General features: G+C 58.2%; 1 protein-coding gene across 10 annotated transcripts in view; it reads left to right on the top strand.

Moving 5' to 3' along the window:
• GRIK4 (glutamate ionotropic receptor kainate type subunit 4) overlaps window positions 1-11,383 on the top strand; it is a 411,473-nt gene that overhangs the window by 515 nt on the left and 399,575 nt on the right. The window lies entirely within an intron of this gene.

Raw genomic sequence — 11,383 nt, 5'->3', positions numbered from 1 at the left:
CCTCCAGTCTCCGTCCCCGTCTCCCTCCCTCCGCAGCCCTTCCCCGGGCTCGCGGTCCTCCCGCGCTGGTCCTCCCCTTCCCCTGTGCAGCTCCCAGCCCTGCCTGTGCCCCCTGCAGGGATGCCGGCCCCTGCCCGCCGCCGGCGCGCTCCCCTAGCCGCCGTCACCCCCGCTTCCCGCCCGGCCCGGCTGCTCTGCCCCATCCAGGCGCAGCCCCGGAGCCCGCGAGGCCCCCTCCCCCTTTGCTCGCTGCCATCTGCCTCCGCTGCCCCCCTGCCCCTGCGCTGGACTCCGGCCACCACCACACCCCCACCCTACACGCCGCCTCGCTTCGGGGGGACCGGCGTCCTATCAGAAATGCCCCTCTTTCCCTGGACTAATGAGGCTCCCACCCATCTCACCCTAGTTCACCCGAGTGGGAAGTGAGGGAGAAACTCTGGAGACCTGCATTTGGGCGTGTGATGGGGGAGGGGGCTGAGGGGGGGGGAGGGGAGCTGATTGAGATTCTCTCCAGTGAGAACTGGCAGAGCGCTGAGCTGCTCAGACCTGGCCAGGGCGGAGGGCCGGCTGGCGACAGCTGGGACAGGGGTTTCAAGGCTCGGAGAGCACCTGTGTCTCTTTCCCCGGCTCCCTGGAGCTGAAGAAAGTGAGAGCCGAGGAGCTGGAGCCGGGGGGAGAGTTGGCCGGTCGCGGGGGAGGCGGCGGTGGGGGGCTGGGCGGGGGCCCTCTGGCCGGCCTGCCTGCCTGGCAGCCGTGGGGCACTGCGGCCTGAGCTTCTCCCCCGCTGGACCTTTGGCCGCACAGCTCTTGGCATCTCTACTTTATGCTGCCATCTTCTTCCTGGTGCTGTTGTCTGGTGATGCCACGAGGTGCCACCTCCCTGCCTCCCTCCAGTGGCTCTCCTGGGCATGTCTCCCAAGGGCCTGGGTTGTCTGGAAAGAGGAGAGGAGCTCTGGGCATGGCCGGGGCCCCTCAGAGGCCAGACCCAGTGGTCCTGGGGACTGGCCCGGAGTACCGAGCCCTGCCAGGAACAGAGAGCTACCTTCGCTTAAGCTCCCTGCGGGTCACCTGGGTGACAGTGACACTTCCAGGAGCACCTGCAAACAGCATGGCATCCCCCCTCCCCTGGGATAGAGGCTGTCTGGGTTGGCAGTGGGCATCTAAAAGAGCAGTGTGGTCCCACTCTGCCCACCCCCCCAACTGAGTATCTGTGCTCCTGTGATCTGGCCCGAGGGGCCTGGGGAGGTCAGCTGTGTTCCGCTCCCCCCTCCACCCCCCGCCCAGGAAGGAAGCCCCAGGAACTCCACTGGGCATCCATCAGGCTGGTTGTATTTGGTGAAGCTGCAGCCCATGCCTCATCATTAATCAGGTTTATTATTTTCCTCACTGGCTGGATGTGTTCCTCAAGGTCGCGACCCTTTGGAGAGTTAATCTAATATGCACACATTACAGCGTCTGGGTTTGTTTAATTTTCCGTATTTTGTTCCTTTCTTGCGAGCGAGCCTTCCTTGGGGAGCTGTGGTCCGGGCTTGCCCACCAGCCTCCTGCCCGCCTGGCTGGCTCTGTCTGTCCCCTAGCCCTCTTCCGGACCTGCCACCTGAGACCAGAGGCAAGGCTGGTCCCCAGAGCTCTTGGCCGTGCCTGGTGGGGAAGAGGGAGGAGTGAGTGGAGGGGCGCTGGGGAGGACATTCTGGTTTTTCTTTGTTTTCTCCATTCCCCACCCCCTCGCCCCCCAGGCATCTTGATCATTGGCTGACATTTTCATCCGCATCAAAAGTTCTTCCCAGAGCCCGGGTCTGCGTCTGGGTCTGGCTTTCCAGTTTGGTTTTCCTCCCCCGAGGACAGAGAGGGAACTTTGGCGGAGTGGGTGAGAAGTGGGGACCCGCACGAGGGGATGCGGGGGGCTCCTGGAGAGCTGGTCTGAGCCAGACCCAGATGGAAGGAAGGAAGGAGGGCAGGAGGACCTGTCCTGGGCCAGGGGAGACAGTGCTGGAAAAGCAGGGGAGCGGCGGGCAGGGGCAGGTGGTTGTGCGGCTGGTGTGGGCCAGGCGGTGGCAGGGAGTGTGTGGGAAGAAAGCCTCTGCCGTCACTTCTGCATAGTACGAATCCCTCATGTGTGTGAGGAGCGCCGCCGTTTTCCAAATGCTTTTTAGAATTACTTCCTCTGATCTCTACGAGGCCCTACAAGCATTTCGTCGGCACTCTCACCCTCCAAGGAGGTATCACTGATCCCCCAGACGCTGAGGCCCCGGGAGCTTAGGTGACCCGTCCAAGGCTCTGTGGCCACACGGGAGGCCTCTGTACTTGTCGCTGGTGAAGGTCTCTGCTGCTCAGCCCTCCTTCTCCCCATCCCGAGCTTCAGTTCGTCTTCATGTTCTCCAGGGTGGGCTCCCCACTTTCCCCTCCCCGTGGGGGCTGGCTGGTGGCCCGCACTCCCGGCCCAGGTCTTGGATCTGGCTAATTCTTGGCTCTGCGTTCTCAGCCCCTAGACTGGCTGCTCCGGCATATGTGTGTGTGTGTGTGTGTGTGTGTTGGGGGGGTTGTCCCACCAGTCCCACCCCGGACAAGCGCTTCCTCCTCAGTGCCTCCTGCAGAAAGTTCCAGGTTCTCCCAGACACTGGTCGGGGAACCACAGACGCCTAGGCTCTGTCTTCTGCCTCCGCCTTCCCCACCCCACTCCTGGGCGCCTTATCCCTTTGGCGCTCAGTTCTTTCCGGCACTTCTGGTGCCCAGCCTGACCCTTCCTTGCACACTGCCGCTGTCCCACGCGGGACTTCGGCGACTCAGCCCCGGTGATGTTGACACAGCCTCCTCGCACGGTGGCCCGCGGGCTCCGCTTCCAGGCAGCCTGCTACCACACCTGCTTTCCTACAAAGATGGCGTTTGTGATGCGTGACCAGGTCTCAGGAGCCTCAGTGTCCGCCCCCCCCCACCCCACCTGCACCTCCTGGACACGGTTCCCTGTGGTAGCTGGGAGTTTATGGCCTTCCACCTGTGGCCCCGCTTTGTGCCTCTGGACCTGATCCTCGGGCCGCCCTCTGCCCACCCTCACACCGGGGCCGTGACGCCCTCAGCCTGCCCTTCCCTCCTCTCTTCTGCCCACCCGCACTTGCGCAGCCTTCAGGATGTGGCCTGGGAAGCCCTCCCCACGCCCCGCGCCCCGGCGGTCCCAGCAGGACATGGTGGCAACATCAGCAGCTAAGGGTTGGGCAGATCTGGCTTCCTGTCCTGGTGTCCCTCTCTGGGTGACTTTGAACAAATTGCTTCACCTCTCTGAGCCTCTCTTGTCTCACCTATAAGATGGGGACCATCTCCCCTGCCTGAAAGGGTTGTTGTCAGCATGGCTGTATTTGGGGTGGGGAATGTGATTTGTCAATGGGAAGGCCGCCCAGGGGGCTCCTCTCACGCTGCATCCTTGGGGTGCTCGTTTAGCTCCCATCCCCTGCCTGCTCTGGGTGTGCACCTGTCTCTGTCTGTCTCCCCGCCCGGAAGGAGCAAGGCCTTTGCCTGGTGCCGGAAGTGTCCGTCCTTGGCTCCTCACCGAGCGTGCCCTGGCTCTCCACACCCATATGTTGGCCCCTGCTTATAGTAGGAGTGGAAGAAATGGTTGCTGCTTGATTATAACGTTTGGTTACATAAAATAGGGCATGCCTTACCTTTAACAAATCCAACGTGAAAAAACAATTTATGCCCCAGTACGAGCCAAGGTAAATCATGGGAAGGAAGGAGAGAATCAATTTAACACTGTATTCACTGCACATCCTGCTCATTTCACAGAGTCACCCCAGCTCCCTTGTGAGCACCTCCATATTTACAGATGAGGAGAGGAGGCCCACAGGGGGCCCCTCTGAGTCCCGCCATGGTCCAGGGAGCACTCCAGAACCCCACTTCCTTCCCCAATACATGGGCCTAAAAATGGGAGGGAGAGGCTCCTTATGGAAAGATTTGATACAGGTTTTCTTTGAACAACTCAACACTTCCATCATTTACATAAGCAGGGCATTGGGTAGTTGGAGGCACCTCAGCGAAGCAGGTTTAGGATTTGCGGGGGCGAGCGCAGGAGGATGCACCACAGGATGGGAAAAGGAGGGGTGCAGGGGTGCGCCCTGGCCACCATGGGCGCTGGCGGTTGGATGGGGCTGGAACTCAGTGAGGAGGAGGAAGGACTTAGCGGGGGAGGAGGGCTGCCCAGGCAGAGTGGGGGACAGGGGCGGCCCGGGGACTGGGTGATGGGTGCGGTGGGACGAAGGGGTCCCGTCTTCAGGGAGTCAGGGTGGGCAGGGGTAGGGCAGAACTAACAAATTCAAGAGGACCTTGAAAGCCAAAGAGAAGAGGTTCAGCTTGCTGCATCGGGTTTGGGGGACCCGGAGCATCCGGGGCAGACGAGTGAGTGCCCAGAGGGGGGTTGAGGGCTGGGGGGTGCATTGGAGTGGCATTTCCAAGGAGCAGCAGACCATGCGGACAGATTGGGAACAGCAGATGAGGGAGCAGAAAGTGTCGCAGAGAACTTTGAGATTGGAGCCCTGGAGGCTCGGCAGGATGGCGATGCCACTTCAGAAATAGGGAAGCCAGAAGGGAAAGCGGGCCTGAGGGAAAGCTGAGGAGTGTGTTCCCAGACGCGCTGTGAGGCAGGCGCCCGGGAGCATTTGGGGATGGAGCCTGGGTGGCCTGTGGACTCCAGGATGGCAGCTGAGCAGTCTTGTGCTGGAAGTTACTCCCCGGTGGGTCTGTCGCCTCCAGGGGCCCCTGAGCAGAGCTTCCCTCCAGCCTGGCTCACAGGAGTAGCCCCAGTGCCATGCACTGAGCAGGTGCTAAGTAAATATTTGTCTTATTAAAGTGGCTCCAAGTCATGTTTAACAAATGTTTGTTACAGAGAGAAATTCCTGGTGGAAGGTGGTGGGTGAGGAGGGGCCAGGAAGTCCGAGGGGGCCTCCGGCTTCCGGGAATGGGGTGTCCTGGGGCTCCCCCCCTCAGAATCCAGGCTACTTCTTGCTGCCTCAGTTTACTCTTTGTTATCTCCGTAATCTCAGGCATATAACACACTCGACCTCAGGGACAGAACCGCGGGCAGGCTCCCTGGCAGGGGAGGGGGTGCAGGGGGGCGCGACCCCAAGGACAGGGGCATCACAGTGGCGGCCTGGGAGAGTGACTGTGGAGTAAACACATGTTTAGAATGGGAGTTTAAGGGCCAGAGTTAAAGAGGAGGATTTAATAGAATGAGAAATCAGTAGCCCAGAGGAGGTTAAGATGTGTTAAGTGAGAGGTTGGCTACAAAGCGCACTTAATAAAAAAGAAAATTTTGAGAAGCCGTGGAGGATGGCAGCACATCTCGGGGCAGCTGGGGTAGTTGCTGCCCTCCAGCCCAGAGGCTCCTGAGTAGGGAGACCGGGTTTCGGGAGTGTAGTTCGGCTGTCACCTTTTGGGGGCTCTCTCTGTCTTTCTGGGTGGCCGGAGTGTGACACTTGCGTCCCTCCAGCAGAGGCTGTGTGGTGGGCCACCCCCGGCTCAGATTGCATGGGACTGAAATCCTGGCTCTTCCAGCTGTTGGGCCGGGAGCTGAGGAGCCTGATCGCGGCCGAAGGAAATCTCAGCAGGTGCGCTGAGCGCCCAGGGCATGGTCACAGTTGTTGCGCTTACAAGTACGATTACGTTCTCATCTTTACAGAGTTTCTCCTAGACCAGTTCGGCTCCTGGTGAGAGGGTGGGGATTGGGCGTGGCCACTTGGTCCAAGTTACAAGGTGGGCAGTGGCCGAGCTGGGGTGTCATCCCGGGGCTCCGGGCTCCCCGTACTGTGCCCCTTTCCATGGGCTTCATGGCCCTCCAACAGGAGCGAGAGGGCAGGCAAAGAGAGACGTCAGTAATCCATTTGGTCCCATCTTGGCATCCAAACAAAATCGGGTTGGCACTGACCAGGAACACAAACTTAACCCTCTAAGACACTTAGACTGGGAGCCCCTCGGGGTCAAGGAGATGGCCCATGTTTTTGTGTCTAGCAGTAGGCTCACGTTGTAGGTACTCAGTAAGTATTTGTTAAGTGGACAAACTAGTTGACAGCAATAACACCGATGGCAATAATAATAGCGAGTATTTTTCAAATACTTATTATTATGTACCAAGCACGACACAAAGTGCTTTCCGTATATTATCTTAGTTCATCCCCTTACTAACGTTAAACTTTAGGATACTGTTTATGCCCAAAGAGGTCACTGGCAATACTGGGGAATCGGTGAAAGACCCCCCTCATCAGAGCTCCTGAGTGGGCCCTGAATCACGGGCCAGTCTTTTCCCACACACGGGCCATCCAGGCAAGGGCTGGGAGTGGACGCCGTGAACCGCGGATGAGACTCTCTCATGAGTTGAGAAGTTTGAGGATTGGTGGCACTCAGGGGACACGTGGCTCCTTGAGGTCGCAGCAGCCCCACCCTGCCCGGACCATCCCGTTCAGGGCCCTGGGGCCCAGCTGGCTGGCGTGCGTGGCTGCCTGCGTCATCAGTCGGGGGATCTTGCTGGGGTCTTGGACTCTCAGAGGCATGACGGGGTAGCTCTGGAAGAAATCTGATGGAGCACTTCTGTCACAGTTGTGGTTATTTATCTCCCCAGGTCTGGTTCCGTTCCTAAGATCACGACAGAATGTCCCCAGCAAGGTTGGTGACAGGATAGGAATTTGGGCATGTCTTTCTGGAGGCAGGAGAGACGTTTTCTGAGGTAGAGAAGACTAGAGTGGGTGTAGGGAGGGCCAGAAGGCCCCTCTGGAGTCCTTTTCTGGGGGTGGTTGTGGAGTTTCTCACCAGCTGTTCACTGCTCCTGAGTTTCCATCAGACGATCAGCCCTCATGCTGAAGCTGCTAATGCCGCTTCCTGGTGGGTGTCACATATATTTAAAGGCTTGCAATGTTCTTGGTGATTTCTGCCCTTGCCCCCAGGATCTCGCTCAGACATAGAGAGGGCAGCTAGGAATGATCATCTCAGACTTCCAGAATTTCAGGAATGAGCTGAAAACCAGTGTTATTTGGTTGAAGGGTTGGATCAGGATCCAGGACTCTGGCTCTGTCCACACACCCAGGGCCTTCTGAAAGTCACCCATGGGCCATGCAAATAGCCGAGGCAGTGGTGGAGAATATTCCACAGAATGAAGCAGCATTTGTCCAGAAATGATAATGCCTATTTTATTGCTGGGAAAACTGAAACCCAGGGAGGGTACTGAAAAATAGAATCTTATTCCTGGAAGGAACTTGAACTCATTCGTTCAGCATCCTACCTGACGCTCTCCTCTTGTCTACACACAGAATCTCCGCTGGCTAGTTATCCAGCCCCAGTTGCTACCTCTTCCCTTCCTTCTCTTCCTCCTCCTCCTCCTCTTCCTCCCCATCTTCTGAGAGCTGACGTTATTGAGCACCGATTACGTTCTAGATGCTTTGTGTGTATTAAGTTGATCTACTGACAACCAACCCTATGAGTGAACTGAGGCCCAGAGAGGTCATGTAGCTTGCTCAAGGTGACACACTAGTAGGTGGTAGAGCCAGGCTGTAAATTTGGTTCCCTGGGCCATGCTCTTGACCCCTCCTGAGGCAGTTGTAAACGAGGGAACATGTGAGGATACCGAGCACGCTGTCTGGCATACAGAAGGGGCTCAGGAAATGCTAGTGATTTTCTTCAAAAATACCAGAAGGTTTTACTTTATCCTGAGCCAAATCTACTTCCCATGGGTCCTCGTTCTGCACCCCTCCTTGGAACCCCATAAGGCACTTCTACCCCATTTCCTGTTCCAGTCCTCGGGCTGTGAAGGTACCTCATGAGCAGAAGCAAAGCCAGGATTCAGGCTCTTCCTAGCTGGGTTTCTGTCCAAGACTCTCTTCCCCACACGGAGGCCCCTGGCTGGGAAGATGATGGGGGTGCTCAGAGAGACGTCTAAGACTCGGACTCATGGGCAGGTAGTTGCCTGATCCTTGGCCACAGGGCGGTGCAGGTGGTTGCCGCACATCCATTCACAGGGCACGTTTCCGGAGTCCCTCTGGGCTGCCGTGCACGGCCACAGGGTGGCACTGGGTGGGTGCACCCCACGACCGACCCCTTACACCGTGCCCGCACAGATACGGAATCTGTCGGATGCTGCACTGGGCCTTGGGTCCTGGGGGCAGGGGGCTGAGGCCCGAGGTGACCACCTGCTTCTTTGAGCTCCTCCGAGGCGAGGTGATGCTGCAGATACCCCTCGCCCCGCGAGGGCCAGAAAGTTCAGGTGACCCAAATCTAGGAGTACAGAGTGGGCAACTGGATGGAGAAAGCTCCCCAGTTTATTTGAGCTAAAATAGCACCATCCCGTTCGCCTTTGAAAAGTGAGAGTCCTGCCAGAGTCCAAAGTGAATAGGCTGGAACATGCGGCCGGCCAGGTGGGGTGCGGATTGGAAGTAACCAGGCCACTGGGCTACGTAGGTAGTGGAGAGTCGGCTGAGAGAGCGCACGTCCGTCAGCAGGAGGCTGGCAAGCTCTCGTCCCCTCTGCTCCTCTGTGGGGAGGGGGTTAGCCTGGGGTGGGGGGGAGGGGTGCGAGATGGGGGATACTTGACCTGGGGCCTAAGTTGCTGGGATGGGGCCGACCTTTGTCCCACGTTCCCGGGCCCGTAAGGGCTGTTGCTCTTGCCTCATGTCCATTGTCCTGTGTCGGTCGTCGCTGGACCCCGCGGCAGCCCTGCCCCGTGGGGGTTATTCGTTCCATCTGACCCAGGAGAGAAGGGGTGCTCCTCGAGCCCTAGAGTAACTTGCCTGGGTCGCACCGCTGAGCTGTTGCATTGCCCTTTCTCCCTATCTGGGGCTTCTCCTCCGGGGCCTGCGCTTCTCCGAGGAGCCAGTAGGTGTCTCTGTTCAGCCTCCAGCCCCTGGCAGGGGAGGAACTGGAGCAGCTCACCCAGGGGAGGGTCAGGCCACACCGATGGCCCGGGGAGGTGGGGAGAGGTCATCACGTCTCCACTGGCACAGGGGTGTGTCTGTTTCTCAGCTTTGCACCCCCAACGACTAGGACAGTCCCAGCATATAGTAGGTGCTCAATAAATACTTGCGACGTGGATGGCTGCGTTCTTGAGCTCCTTGTGGGCAGAGGCCGTGGATCGGGGAGCCCTCGGCTAGTGCTGAGCTCTAGCTCTGGAAAGCTGGGATGGGCTGCTTTAACTCACAGATGGGTGCGGCTGAAGAGTCAGTCGGTTGTGTGGATCTCAAAAGACATTTTCTCCTTGGATCGGGGGGTTAGCGTGACCCGTAATGAGGCACTTCACGCCGTCCTCAAGCCCAGCTGAGCCTGGCATGAAGGGTTGGGGGTGGGGGACTGGACAGGGGTGTCTTAGTGAGAGCAGATGTGGCGCACACAGGGGAGGAGCTCGGACTTGAGATCGGGGGAGGGGGTGCTGGTGCTCCTATGAGTTGGGGCAGGGGGCTCCGGGAGCAGGGGCCCGAGCCCCGTGGGTGCTGCTCCAGACACCCAGTGTGACCTGGGACCGTGTGCACCCTGGTGGAGTGAGCTGTGTGGGAGGGCAGTGGGTAGGGAGGCATGTGGGGAATGCAGGCGCAGAGCTTAGGAAGAGGCTGCCCTTGTGTGGGGACCATGAAAAGGGACCCAGGATCTAGGGGATGAGAGGAGATCCTGTTTGATATTTCATGCCCTGGGTTCTAGGGCATGATCAGGAGCCATGTGGAAGCAGAGCCTCAGGGACTCTGGCCACCTGCTGCTGGCCGTGGTCAGCCGGGTCTGCTGAGTGCCCCCCGCCCCCACGGGCCTATTTCTGCTGATTGGCAACAGTGCCCACAGGGCTGAGTTGAGAGGGGTCTGGGGCTGAGTGTGGGCTCCTGGGACGGGGCCCGGTTTGCCTTTCGTCTGCCGCGGGCACAGGGCAGGATGAATTTGTCAAGTGAGGTTTTGGCCAACCATCTCATTTTACAGATGAGGAAATTACTCCGAGAGGGGAGGTAACTCGCCCAAGGTCACATGGCTTGCAGAGTCAGGATTCCCCAGACCCCTGGTTTGTTCTGTCTCTTGCCTCTGTGACTTGCAAGGAGCCTCTTATCAAGCCAGGGGACCCAGTGCCCTGCTCCCATGCTCCCGCACCATGGCTGGGGCCCTCCCCAGCTTCTAGCCAGCTCCCTCCGCCTGGGCAGGATGTGGAATGGGCCACAGAAGCAGGCCCTGCTCTCTGGGAGTTGTGACTCCAAGAGGCGTATGGAGGAGAGCCAGGCCAAGGCATCCCCACGACAGGCAGTACACACACTTGTCAGGAGCACCCCCGGGCTAGGGGTGCATGAACACTCCGAGTCCAGGTTGAAATGGGCAGAGCAGGACAGGCTGATGACTCTCCTTTGAGCAATCCACACAGGCTTCTTGGAAGAGGGGGCTTCCTGGCAACGTGAGTCCCTGTCTCCTTACTGACTGTGGAGCCTTGGACCTGGCAGTTAGCATATCTGAAGCCTCTGCTCAGCAACAAAATGGGGCCAATAAAGAGCCTATTCTCATAGGGCTTGGGGAGGAACAAATCAGTCACATCTCTAAAAGTGCGTCTTAAGTCATAAGGTTCGTTCATTCATTCATTTTTTTTTTTAATATTTTGTTTATTTGTTTGAGATAGTGTGAGAGAGAGCAGAAGCCGGGGGGCAGAGGGAGAGGGGGAAGCAGGAGAAGCAGACTCCCCCACTGAGCAGGGATCCGGACTCGGAGATCCATCCCAGGACCCTGGGATCATGACCCGAGCCGAAGGCTGACACTTAACCGACTGAGCCACGCAGGCGTCCCCATAAGGTGCTTTCAGCAGATACCGTCTGACTTTAGTTATGTAAGATTCAGGCAAGGTAATATTTGGTAATGGAAGTCAGGCTCGTAGCTACCCTGGGAAGGGGGCAGGAGGGGGCCCTCTAGACCATTGGGAATGCTCTGTGTCTGCATCTGTGAACTGATTGTATGGGAATTTCACTGATCTCTACAGGTGCGTGCACTTTTCAATACGTACATTATATGTCACTTCTAAAAGTTTTTGAAGTTCTAATGGCTAGAGTCTGGTCACTGGACAGAATGTCTAAGAGGAGGCCTGAATGACATCAATAGAAGTAGCATGGTGATATTTGTTGAACCCATTGTAGGCAGTGAGCTAATCATTCGTATGCATTTTCTCATTCAATCCTTGTAACAAACCCCATTTTACAAGGCTCCGAGAGGGGATATAAATGACCCTGGTGTCACACAGCCAGCCCATGGCCAGGTCTGACTGCAGAGCGGGCCTTCTCGGCTGAGTATGAAGCCCTCCGGTGCTGCCCTGATCCCCAGGTCCGTCCCCTAACGGGGGGCGGGGGGCGAGCGTCCTGGACTGGGTTGTCTTTGCCCCTCTGACCCGCGCGGGCCTCCTGCTGGG

Source organism: Leptonychotes weddellii, chromosome 11, assembly GCF_054177405.1.
Source record: "Leptonychotes weddellii isolate Sample4059 chromosome 11, ASM5417740v2, whole genome shotgun sequence".
NCBI lineage: Eukaryota > Metazoa > Chordata > Mammalia > Carnivora > Phocidae > Leptonychotes > Leptonychotes weddellii.
Note: the sequence above shows the minus strand (reverse complement) of the source record. Positions and strands in the feature narration are given on the sequence as shown.